The sequence below is a fragment of the Numenius arquata genome, chromosome 6, assembly GCF_964106895.1.
Source record: "Numenius arquata chromosome 6, bNumArq3.hap1.1, whole genome shotgun sequence".
NCBI classification, from domain to species: Eukaryota; Metazoa; Chordata; class Aves; order Charadriiformes; family Scolopacidae; genus Numenius; species Numenius arquata.
The window spans coordinates 9,490,735-9,504,832 of record NC_133581.1 but is presented as its reverse complement, the minus strand read 5'-3'; positions in this window follow the sequence as shown (position 1 = coordinate 9,504,832).

Genomic DNA, 14,098 nt, shown 5'->3' with positions numbered 1-14,098 from the left:
CCTTAACTACCTGATCTGCATGTGCAAATAATAATTATTATTAAATAGTGAAAGTAGTGCAATTATTAAATAATGCAACAATATCAATCATTACTCCTATTAATAATAAATTATAATGTCTCTTAGAATTATGTATGGTCCCAAGCTGCAATATTCAAACACTGATTTGAAACATCTGCTTGGATTTGGAGTTGGGGTTCTTACCCTAACAGTCACCGGAGTCAGAGTTCAAAATACATATTTTTTGGCATGTTGGACTTTAACTCCCCCTCCACACTTACTCTTCCCCTGGTCCATAACTAGCTCTGAAACCGATGATGACAAACTCTGTTCAGAAAGCACGGAGATTCAAACTCTGTCACCTTTATAATCAGTGTAGCAATGAGTAATTTCAGTGTTATGATCCTCATTTTACACTTAAGGAGATGAAGGCTGAGAGAATAAACAACACGAAAAGTCAGTGAAAGAGCCAGTACTGACTCCCAGATTCCCTTCTTCTTTCCCTGCTTTTTTGCCCACATAAGTTTAGCTGACAATGTAAGCCAGAATGAAATTTTATCTTCGTAATAGTTACATGAAAAATATTTTGTTTCCAGGAAAAAAGATCATTCATTGTGGCAACAAGATGTTAATTCAGACATATTTAATCATATATGCTTTATATATTATCTTTCCGAAGGATCACAAGATGACATATAAATTTGGTGTAGTTAGATTATGACATTAACATGTTTGAGTACTTTGTAAAAACAAGATCTAAGCAGGTTTTGAGACCATAAAAGTCTAAAACAATTAGAAAAAGTACTTAATTGAAACTGCTTCGAAATGTTTTGAAAATTCAGTCCGATGTTCTGTAAAACCAGTTTCCTTACTTAGGATTTAAATTTGATGTTTAAGCAGTTTTTTATTATAGTCTTGTAAAGATTGTCAAGAGTCAGGGCAAGAGTGAATGAAGGGGAGGAGAAGACTAGTAAGTAGTAGTGTATAACTTCTACTTTTGCACAGCTAAACATACTTTCCCATGGTCCCTTATCTGCTTGACAAAAACATCCTCTCTTCTAACGTAACACCCACAAAGACTGATGCAGAGACATTTTCTACAGAGCACAAGTCAGATGAAAAAAAACAATTTCAGAACTTCACCTGTGCAGGGGTAGCAACACAAGAGGCTTTTCCTGTTTAAAATGAAACTTAATTGTCATAACTTTGGCTTTTCACCCAAATGAAGCTGATATAAATTTTGTCAGCACTGGTGTTTCTGCAGCATGCACATCCAAACACACGCACATTGACACACACAGAGGCTCATGCATAGATGAACAATGGCAGCAAGAAAAGAAAAAGAAGGAAAAAAAATTTAAAAAATTGCAACTCATTTTAAATCCAAGTCTCTCTGACTCCAGTGGAGCTGGGCTAATTTACACCAGCTGAGAATCTGCTCTTGTATTTATTTTAGAAAAGATGCAATTTTGTCCTAACAAGCAGTTTGCAAGGCCTACTTGATTGATTTAGTTGACTCTGGCTTTATTACAGCTTAATGTGTTCACATCACTATTGTTAAAGTTGTTTCAGCACTTCTATTATTACTGCCTAGTTTTTGGCATTTAGAAGTTTATAATAATAATAACAGTATTTTGTACTTTTATAGCATCTTTCTACTGAGGAACTCAAAGAGCTTTGCAAACAATAATTACTCCTTACAGCCCCTTGGTATAGCAGATTATATTGTAGCACATTTTTCTAGCGGATCGGATTCTGATCTCAGTTCACATCATCGCACATGCAAAATATCTATGCTACAAATGTAGTTTGGATTCCTTCTGAAATAAAAACAAAAGCAGAAATGTCCTTTACAAGAGCTGCCGCTACCCCAGAACAAAACTTTACCATCCTGTTTCCCTCTCCCCGGTATTAATTTTTAAAACACTGGGTTTGTTCCAGCACCCGCTCTCCTCTGGGCTCACTGTAGCAGCAAAGGCATGGGGAAGCTGGCTTAAACAGATGATGAGACATTCCCTTCTAAAAAGAAAATTTCTCCTGGCTCTAAAAAATCATCTCTTCTTATTTCTACTGGGGTCTGTACTGTAAAAAAAAAAAAAAAAAAAAAAAAAAAGAAGAAGAAGAATGCTGTTGAGCAATCTGGAGGAAGATGCTTGTTATTTTTAGCAGAAATAAGAGAGATTCTGAAGCTACTTTCTTTTACACTAGTGAACAACCTAGTCCTATATTTGGTGTTTGGGACTAAGGAACAGACAGCCAAACATGCTCCACTTTGAAAGTCAATCACATGTGGAAATGAGGCTCTCTCAGTACTACATGAACTGATTGGACTGGGGATAAATCTTTGCACTGCATTTCTGAAAAGACATCTAACATTTCATCAGACTAAAGCAAAAAAAAAACGAAAAAAAAGTTTTTAAAAAAGTGTATGCAAAAGTGTTCATCAGTACGATGTTTTTTCATTCACTGATGTAAAACAACAAAATAACAAATACAAAAAAAAATTGAAACAAAGAAAAAGCTCTGGATTTAATTACCCAGAATGAGAACTGTGTATAAATTTATTTCTTTGAGTTACGCTGTGAAAACAAACTAGTTAGAGAATATTTTCATTTTAGGCCAACCTGAAATTTTTATTTTAAAAATACTGACATATATTATATTATTTCATTTCACAAGCTTTTTTTTTTTTTTAAGTTTATTTAAATCTAACAAATGCCAAGTAACATTTTTTGGAACAAAAAAAATAATAAATTCCAAAAAAAACCCCCTTCCTCTTATGAATAGTTCAAGTTCACTGGAAAGTGCATTCTTCTGGAAAAAGAAAAATAATCTAAAAACAAAGCCTTCTGTTCTGACTAGAGTGTGAGGACTCTAGAGTCTTATCGTTTTCATCATTATAAGAAATATATGCACAATCCAAGATGAATTTTCTAATGTTTCACTCCTTATAATAAAAGTATTTACAGGAAGGAACGAGATCCATTACATGACCTGTCTGAGCATAGATCTGACCTACACGGCCTTGACTGAGCTGTGTTAATCGCTGTGGACTGCTCTGCTATTAAAATTGGTATCAGACAAGAACTTCAAGTGCATCAACACTTTTCAATGACAAGCAAAAAAAAAAAAAAAAAGATGCAAATACTCTCATGCCCTTTTTGCAGCAATTTGACAGCAGACGATAATTCAATTAACCGTCCTACCATCCCCACTGCCACTGGAAAGAAAACATCTTTGTCAGGCTGGTAAAAAAAATTGAGGTTTCATGGAGTAAATGTCACAGCTTAAACACAAGGGAAAGCCTCAGCCTCAGTGCTGAAACCAGTGTATGTTCTGTCCTTTATTTCAAGAGCTTCTGAATCAGCCATCTTAATACATAGAGCAAAACTTTGGCTCCTGAGGATCCAAGTGGAAATTTTTCATTACCTTCCATGAAGTTGGATTTCTGGATTTTGGGTTCATCCTAGAGAGGAGCACAAGGGTGATTCTACAGAATTTTGAAAGTACCTCCTATCAATCAATATTTGAAAACTTAATAAATGACATGATCTAGATACTGGACATTACAAGATTGTGCTCAGATCTGGGAAACTGAAATGGCCAACTGATTTGAATCAGTGGGGAAGATTTGCCTGAAAATTGATGACACATAACCCTGTGAGCAGTGTTGATTATAATTATATGATCATAATTATATGATTATATTATATTATATATAGTGTAATTATAATTGCTTACAATTTACTTAAAATTATCTCCTCTGGATTTGGCCTGCAAAAAAACTGATAAGTATTAAAGAGGCTCTCTGGAGATCAATTACTTTTTTGGAGTTAAACTTAACAGACAACTACATTAAAAAAAAAAAAAAAAGACGACACATGAAAAATCCACAAACAAAGAAAAATTGCAGAGTAAATCTTTTGGATTGATCTATTTCCTAGTCCAAACTCTGATTTAAGTGGTAATATTATCATAGTCTGGAGGAAAAATAACATAATTGAGGCTTCAAATTGTTTGTGTTTACACACTGAAGGATGGTTACAGTAGATTCAATTCAGAAGAAACAGAGCAATCTTAACTCTATCACTTCTGACTGGAGTGCAAAACTCAAATCAATTACTCATAAACATTTGTGATAAGATTAATTTAATTTTTTTCTTAAACAAAGAGGGTAAATTAAAAGAATCAGCTTATTCCTTCCTACTCTGTAGTGACAAGATTAAAAATTAAATTTATACATATTTCATTTCTACATAATAAAGCCTTTTTGCAAAAAGAAAAAAATACCACAGTTCATCTAATTAAATCAAAGAAAATTGCCTGCAGCAATGCTACAGTATTACAATTAGATGTCTGCCAAAACCAGCCGTTTGAATTCTTAAACACCACTCCAGCCTTAAATACAAACCATGGTTTTCATCATTTTGTGTGATATCACTGAAATGGTTTTTTTTTCCATCATTATTACGTCAGCCTGGAATGCCTTGCCAGACTCATTACATATTTTCTTCTGTCTTACAGAAATGTTGGGTGAAGTAAATACAGAACAGTTTTGCTTTGTTCTCTGTAAGTCTACACATGAATTTTTGTATATAATGTTATGGAAATGAAATAACATAGTTTAAAAAAAATCTCTGCATTAAAAATTCAAGTTTTGTGTAATTAGTGTAATTCATGTAATGCTTAAATAGTCTTTGGAACTAGATATGAAAAGAATAAAAAGTGAAGACACAACAACTACAAGTAGTTGAAGATGATTATTTACAAAAACTGAGGCTATCCACATTTCATATTCTTACGCAGCCTGATTAGTAAATCTAATTTAGTATATATGTCAGTACATCCAGATCCCAAAGGCCTGCACCAAATGCTCAGCTCACCCCCAGACTTCCTCTGTGACCTTCTGCAAGTCCCAGTTTTCCCCATGTCTGTAAAACGGGAGAATAATACTTCCTACCTGACAGGGGTGTTGTCAGACTAAAATCCACAGAAGAGTATCAGACACTCAGATACTAGATGTAATAAGGGATAGATAAAGAGACAGACTGAAAACAGTGAAGACTGGGTAAATAAGTTGCTATGCTACAGTAAAGGCAATTCATTTAAGCATCGTTTAGTGGAAGCAGAGTTGAGTTACAAGTTACTGTTGACTGACAGATGCAAAAATGTACTCCAAAAGCACTAGGCTAGATTTCAGAAAAACTATCAACCTTCAATTTAAAGAACACTCATATTCATAAAGCTTTGTGGAATATAAACAGTAAAATAATGAAGATAATACATGACTGATGACTAAGGCTGCGTGTGCTAGGACCTTCCAATATGATCATATTTTTTACATGAAACTATGAAAACTACAGCAGTGTTCACCTTGTCATCTTCTCTCTGTCTCCCTCCTATTTTCCAAGTTCTTATGCTCCATAGAGCAAGTATATCTGTAATCTCTGCTGAACTCTCCCAGGTCACACACAGGCACGCTCCCTTTAGATTCTTCCAGTTGACTCAACTGAGCCTGGGCTGAGGTAAAATTGTATTCAACCCTCCAGGGAAAGTTCCCATTGACCATCTGATGATACTGCTTCCACTGATCTGTATTAGAGGAAAATGTTCATACTATGGTTTCATGCTTGCTTGAACAAAAATCGGTGCCACATACGGGCTCAGGATCATGAGAGTTTTGCAAACCACTTTGTACAAACACATATGCTTCTGAAGTCTTTCTCTAGATATGAGACAGATGTTCTGTGCTCTGTGCACTTACCTTCCACTATCCTCCATATGATCAAAGCTGTTTAAGGTGAAAAAAATCTTTAAAAAAAAAAAAAGTAAACAAACATCCAGAGAAATGGATTTGTATTTTTTTTTATAGATTAGATTATTAGATGCCACAGTACTCTGGTGCCCAGTACTCTGGTCAAGTGAGCAGCTCCTTTTAAATGATTCTGTCAGAAACAATCCTCTTGCTTCATTTTGTCCTTTGTTCCTACTGTCTCACATGGGATTGCAGGCAATACAAATACCGGGGGGATCTGTACTCAAGTTTAAAAGCAAACGGAACACAAAGACATTGGGCACATTATACTAGCATGTTTAAATGAGACCTATATGCAGATATATGACCTGGCAGGTGACCAAAGATTTCACCTCAGGCTGGAAAATTAGAGCCTAATAATAACAGATAGTATGAAGGTTCCATTTTTTAAATTCTATTTTTTGGGTTTTTCTTCCTCCGTACTTTATGTTGAAACACAATGCAACAAGTAAATTGTTGGACTGCACTAGTAAGAACGTTAGGATTAATTAGAATTCACTTATGCATAATTGGATAAAAGTTGACAAATAATCAAAGACCAATCCTGAGTCTTACTCAGGCATGGGATTCTAATTGCAGAAACTCTTGATATCTCAAGGAAGAGCAGGAGTCGTAGGATGCTGTCCACAATAAAAGTAGGCACCTGTATTTCAATTAGTAATCAATAGGACACTTTCAGAAATCCATTACTCTTGACCTTACCAAGAAAGCTCATCATCTAATTCACCATCTAAACCACTCAGCCTCTACACACTAGGTGTATTCCCAGAGGGATCCATCCAGTAGGTTTGCTTACAACACAGCCCACAGATCAGACTCTGACTAAAACGTGACTGGAAGGCAATAAGGCCTCCTATTACAATCCCAAAGGACAAATGTTTGAAACTCAGGTTGAATTCCTTTCTCAGATTCCTGCCTGAGACTCAGTTCCTGATTGCAGTATTTGTACATTTCTGTAGGGTCTCATGTTTCTTCATTCCTGTGGCAATGAACCTTTGCAGTACAAGCTTTCCAGTATACCAATATCCAGGTAGGTCAGCTGAACATGTTCAACTTTGACGAAAGGTCCATATCCCATTTGGTATGCTGTTCCATCACATTCTCCCGTTCATCACCACTCATGATTGAAAATTTTCACAGAGATTTTCCAGCAAACAAGAAAAAAACTGGCAACATAAATCATCAATATTTGTTTACCTTGTTCCCTTTTTGCCAGTCCCTAGACATTTGAAAATCCAATACTGAGAAGATAAAGAATAGCAAATTCTACTTAAGAAGCACAGCGTAAAATCTATACAATAAACTTGTGGAGAAGTGTGCTTTTTCACTTACCTTTTGCATATATTACTCTTATTTTGAGAGGAGCCAACATAAAGTATTATTGTTCCCACCTTCATTAACACTTATGCAAAAACTGTGAAAGCAAGATTTTAGTGTTTGAACAAATATTTTGTAGCTGGCATTTTTGTACTATGTTGTGCTTGTGGGAAAGTTTGCGAGGCTGCAGAATTTGCATATTATATTTACCAAACATTGTAGTAATTACTGAAATTCAGTAGCTTTCGAGAACTTACAGTAGCATACAGGAACTTCTAACAAAGGGAAGTGTCTGTGAGTTAGTTGATGGCAATAGTTGTGGCTGTCTATTTAGGACCAGAGAACTTTTTTTTTGCAAACAAATCTCTTACATTTAGAGTACACAATGTTATTATGTCACTGAATTCTGCTATTACCTGGACTGTGGACAAGTCTAGTCCAAGGAATGGGTATCAAAAGAAAAGATCTGGTGCCAGAACTTTTGGCACAGGGACAGAAACCTCTCTTTTCTTTCCTGGGCTTCTAATGCATGCTTTGTAGAATAAAAACTAGAATATACACTAGCAGTCTGTAAGATCACCAACAATTTTTTTCTAAATGAAATGACATGTAACACAAAATCATTTTCAGTGTTTAGAAGGGAGCTGCATTTCCCTTACCACCTGGATTAGTCTTAAAAGGATGCCTATTCATGTTGGAGTTACCTATCCTCATACAAAAGCACTTTATGTACTGAGCAAGTCTCTTCTGATCAATCCTCGTCTTTCACAGAGTTGCCAGTCAAACTGTCAGAAATCTGTTGTATGTGTTTGTTCAAGGAAAAGTGTATTTCTTTGCCTTTCCCAGCTTTGTTCGGATAGCTGGAGAGCCTTACCATCCACTGTAGAGCACAGAGTTACCAGTGGGAAGTCTCCACTTATCCTTTTGACGAAAGGTTGTTTAAGAGCAGTATACCAGACATGAACCAGAGACACACTGCAAGTTACAAAAGCAGAGCATTTGGGGGTAAGTATAACACTTGGAGAGACTGAACAATAACAAAAGTAAAAGTGAACCATGTTGTTATGTAATAAAGCTTAGCACTTTTCATGAGCTAAGGATTACTATTTGCACATTAAAAATAGAGAAGACCACAGAGACCACTAAAGCTGGGATTAGAATGCGTAAAACCCTGAATCCCAGATCTCGCCTTCAACCACTAAACCACATCTTCTATAGTTAGACCTTTTTTTTAAGTCATGGAGCTGCTTATTACTCAACATTCTGCAAGCACTTAAGCACCCTGCTGAATCAAGGCCCACCTCCTGGAGACCAAAGCCCGCAGTTCTTACTCAGGCATTTATCCTTTGTAATCATGTAACTGGAATCTGTCTACAGTAAAACACACCCTTTTTCTGCACTGGAAAAATAAAGTCATTAGACCCTCCAGAGTTCATAGCCGTGATTTGTAGTGTATCACTCCAGTTTTAAGCTGGAATAACTCCACTGCACTCAGAACGATTGCACTATTTAAAAGTGGGAGTAATGTAGCAGACAATCAGGCCCAAAGTCCCCAGTCAAATGGCCATGCAGTTTTGATGAGAATGTTATACTCTCTCATCATAATCAGCTCTGTTTGGTCTTGCTACCACCACCCTGCTGCTAACTAAGGTCTATACTGATACATTAAAGAGGCACAAACAATGTCACTGAGAACCTGGCCACGCAGTTCTTTTCCATTTGATTGTATTTGATTTGCAAGAAATAATATATTAACTTGCATTAAGTAATTATCCACAAGCTGGAATCTAGTTCTGAGACTCTGACATATGAGTTTCTAGTCATGCTTAGCTGGCTATAATTTTTCATCTGGAGGGTATCTTTACTATGCAAGCTGGAAAAACGGGTTATTTTATGTTAGATCTCCAATGAATATCCATCATTGGCTTTAAAGAAAGAAATAAAGAAAATGTATTATCTTGTGTAGACTCTTTCACATCTCCATTTTCTCAAGAGCCATTCAAAGGTTTAGATTAGATATTAGGAAGAATTACTTTACTGAGAGAGTGGTCAGGCACTGGAACAGCCTGCCCAGGGAGGTGGTGGAGTCGCCATCCCTGGAGGTATTTAAGGAACGTGTAGACATGGCACTTCAGGGCATGCTCTAGTGCCTGAGATTGTTGGTTTGCATCTGTTTGTGAGTGGGTGTGGTGTGTGGTTGTGGGTGGGTGTTTTTTTTGTTTTGGTTTGGTTTGGTTTTTTTGTTGGTTGGACTCGATGATCTCAGAGGTCCCTTCCAACCAAGAAGATTCTGTGATTCTGTGATTCTGTTCTCTTTGTGTCTGCTCAGATAAATGGCCAGCTGGCTTCTATGCATAATGCATGCACTGTGGCAGGAGCAGGGGTATTTGGTAACCACATGTGTGATGACTTGTGTGAGATCGTCACCTGCATGTTCCTGCTGCTTTAGTTTTTACCTCTCTGCATCTCTTGCATATTGTCCACAGTATGTAGGAAACTGAGAAGGCCAGAGTGGTTGAAAGGACAGTTTTGATCTCTTCTGTCTGCTTGTTCATGGAATCACGGAATTATCAGAGTTGGAAGGGACCTCTAGAGATCATCTAGTCCAACTCCCCTGCTGAAGCAGGATTGCCTAGAGCATATTACTCAGGACTGCATCAAGGCGGGTGTTGAAAATCTCCAGAGTAGGGGATTGTTGGTGCAATGGTAAGCAAGTTTAAATCCTGTGTTATTCCAGGTCCTCTTAGACTGGACAAGAGACGGATTTTATTTAATATGGATGGCTGCAGAGGCAATGTTTTCCCATACTATCCTTTAATTTGTTCAACATATTAACCCACTGTTTGGGGCCACACAGTCATTGCCAGTTAAATCTTGCATCATAGGTAGAATTGCAGTGAAGACTGTAAAATGAAGTATCATAGAAGACTTGTCTATATGAAAGATCTTCCAGTTAATTACCGACTTAGTTGCACTCTAAGGTGCTGTTATGCCATCTCCCTGTTAACACATTTCAGCTGAAATTCACTGGCAAGCTCAAAATATATGCTTCTGAGGACTTGTGTAAAGACCATGCAATTCTTAATGAAGAGGTGGAAAGCTCTGAATAGGATCAGTGTAGGTGAGGAGAGCCATTACTGTAGTATGCCTGTCTTTTCCCAGATTTGAGAAAGCCTTTCCTTGCTCAGCATCCTTGGCTCAAAATGTTGAAGGAAGGTATGTAACAGATCCCAGAGGTGGGCAGACCTGATAGGAGTGATATGCTTCCTCTAAGTCAGTTGCAGATATGCAGTTCTCTAATGTGTAGAAACGTCCCCACTGCTCTCTCATTCAGCCTCCCATCCCCTAAACCTGCTCCTGGTCTCAGGACTTTTGCTGACATAACCATCATGCAAACTCGACAGAGGAGGAAATGGGAGGAAAAAGGAGGGAAAGGCTACCATCAAGTCTAACCTCCTTGGCTACAGGATCCTGGCCTGAAGTTGCTCTTGCAGCCACCATGGAAAGCAGGTGAGTGTGTGTTACCATGACATTGCTCCAGATGCAGAAAGCTGCCCTGCCCTTGCCCCTGCTGCTGCCCTCCCTATCCCTTGAGCAGAGGACATTCCCCCATCAAACCACCATATATGGTGTTGGGTGGCAGTCTCAATGCTGTTTTGCAGTTACCACTGTCTGTCTAGGGCAAATGGAATCAGAAATAAATAAGCTAAAAGTCTGGATGGGCTGTTGTCCTGTTTTCTGATGAATGCTGAGCTGCCATTAACTTCGGTGCACCTAAAGAACAACAATCTTGTGCATCCTTGGGCCAAACAAGTTCTCTCGAGTATCAAAGGAAAAAAATCAGACCCAGGAAGAGGACATCTGAGTTTGTCATCTGCCTCACAAAATAAAATGAGGCAGCAGCTGAACTCTTGTAAGATTATAAACAGGGTGTCATATCCTTTTCTAAATACACAATACATGGCAGATCTCCCCCAGCACCACCCCCGCCCACACAGACATACACACACTTGATCCGTGAGCAGTTTTGAAAATTTGGGCGGTAGAAACGTTTGTCACACCCACAAGCTATAACTGAAAGAGGGGAATGGGAGAAAAGCCATCCATTTTGGCTTCATGCTAAATTATCAGCCTCTTGGCTTCATGCCAGCTTAGCCAGCTTATAATAATAACTGGCTCTGGGCCAAGGCTTTTTAGAGTGAGAGAGAGAGAGCGCACTGCTTTCTCTTTCTTCAAAAATATTTGTTAATAATCTCTATATTACTCATAATCTGTGTTGCTTAATTAGATAAAAATGTCATTTTTAACTTCCCTGCTAGCTGAAAACTGGAGGTGAGATCAAATTATTGGGAGTCCGGAATCTGTCTGCATTTCAAACACGAGACATCGCAGGCACTGCTTGTAGCTGGCTTTCTGGCTAGGGCCCCTGCTACCCTGAGACCTGAACACAAACACATTTTGATCGTGGATGGCATGAAAACAAAAACAAAACAAAAAAAAAAAAAAAAAGGAAGAAAATCTATGATGAAAACCTAGTGTTATATTGAACCATGTCTTGAACCTTGACCTGTTATCCCTGAAGATATACCACAGTGTCTCTACATGATATGGTAAACTTTAAGAGGACTGACTTTATCTGAAAGACAGACTTATGATGATTCCTGACATGATATCTTTCTAATTTTAGAATGAATCCAGTCAAACTACATTCTTAATAGCAAGGGCTGAAGGAGAAGCAAAATTCCTCTAACTCAAATGAGTGTATAAGAACTGTCAGGTCTCACTTACTTAAATTCTACTTCCTCTGGTCTCTTTGTTGGTCTTATTATTATTATTAAAATCCCTAGAGATGACCTGCTGTGACTGTATAAAAAGCCCCTCGTGCATCTGAGGTGCAACCACAAATAATAACAGTAAGCATAAGCAAAGCAGAAATCATGTTTCATGCCTTTTGAACATAAAATACATCAAAAAGGAACAGAACATATACTAAAGAGGTTTCCATTAAGTTGCAGGAAGAACTCCCAATGTTAATGTAATGATAGACGAGCTTACTGGATATTTTTATTAATGTCTTACAACTTGTTCCTTTTTTAGATTAGCTAGTATTTTATCTTCCTCCTGCCGTGCAAACGATGGTCCTAAAAGTTGTCCATATACAAAAGTCCTTCTCTTGGGTTTTTATAGCTACCCATTGTTATAATTTGTATTAGATATTAAATCTATTACTGCCCTGTGCTGACCTGTGGTAAACCTATCAAGAAGTGTGTTAGGCATACATCAAGAAGAGGGTGAAGATCAGTTCATGCTGGTCATGTCCCCAAATCCCTGGATGTTGAACCCTGTTATCATTGACCTTCTATAAGCTTTTTTTGTAGCCAAAAGCTGCCTAACTGGGCTGCAAACTCTTCAAGAACAATTTTGATCTTGAAATTTCCAGCACCTCTTGTTTTCTTTCTTCTTTTACAGTATTTTTAGTCCTTCTACTTTGGGGGCTGTCACTAAGGGGATGATGATATCACAGGAGGCATTCAGCACTTCACAAGATTAGGTCTCTGGTCCTTGCCAAAAATTGGAAGGAGTTGAAGACTCAGAAAAAGATAATAAAACTTCCTTCTCTGAAATTGGGCAGATACATAGCAAGCTGAGCTGCAGCTGCCATAACACCTTCCTTTATTGTCATTTCATTCTCATTATTTATCACTTAAATTTTTTAGATCCTATCAGACACCATGAATGTCAAGATCCCTGGGGTGCAGACTATTGTCTTTCTTATTTGTACAGTGCCTTGCAGAATTGAGTTCTAATTCCTGATTAGCCTGGACAAACCAATGCACTGTAATAAATACCACCAATAATAATAACGTAGGAGAGTGAATTGTTTTCAGTTTCAGAAATGTTCATGTCCCATTATTAGTCAAATTTATACAAGTTTCTTATTTCAACTGGAGAAGACTAATCCATTTCCAGTGGACAAATTGCACGAGTGTTTGCATTCTTCAGGTGTAAGGACAGAGAAGCATGGTGATAGTCTTTAAGATATGACAGTTGACAAATTTAATTCTGTGTAGTCTCTCTAGAAATCCCATTATTTTCATATTTTCTGTTAAAACTTCAGCTGAAAGTTAGGCCCTGAGTCACAGAGGATGTGTACTTAGAAGTTTCACTCCCAGGCGAAACCGGACGCTTCGCTCTGGTGGAAACCTCTCTGTTTTACAGACTGCAGGACAGACTGTGACTAACTTTGTGCAAAAGTCAGAGGGTTTATAAGTCCAAATGTAAGAAGCACTTTAGAAACTGGACTTCCACTTTGCAATGCAGTTGATTAACAGCAGCGGGGAACAGATGCTACGTATTCTGTGGAAAAGGAGCACCCAAGGTGGGAAGGTGAAGCCTGGGTGCCAGGCCCTCCAAGGCACAAATTGCAAAGGCTGCCCTGCAGCAGAATGCTCTGGGTTGGCAAAGGCCTTGTGCAGGGAAATCTCAGAAAGCCCGAGATGCTCCTTGGAGTGCTTGTGGGGGACAGCGACCATGTCCAGGCCTCCTGGCACAGCTCCCACTGCGGCGTAAGTTAAGAGAACTGGTTCTGAGAGGGAAGTGAGTGCACAGGGCTCTCCATGCAGAAACTGCGATTCCAGTGGTGGCTTGTGCTCATTATATAGTGTGAGATCACAAATAGAAGTTTTCACACTTGCCCATCTGCCACCAACTGACTCTAAAGAGCTGGTGAATCATACACTTAAAAGAGGGCGAATTTTTCCCCGCTGCCATTGGAATGTGTTTTGAAATTAAATATGCACAGTACAAAAGCTGAATAACAAGGTTGTGCTGATCACACCAGACACTGTGTATAATGCTACAGACATGAGGGTCAGGGGTCTAGGCCAAGACCATGGCCCTTAGTCACGGCATCAATGAAAGCTGATTCTTCCTTCCCCTTGGTGTCCCTTTCCATGTCTGAAGAGA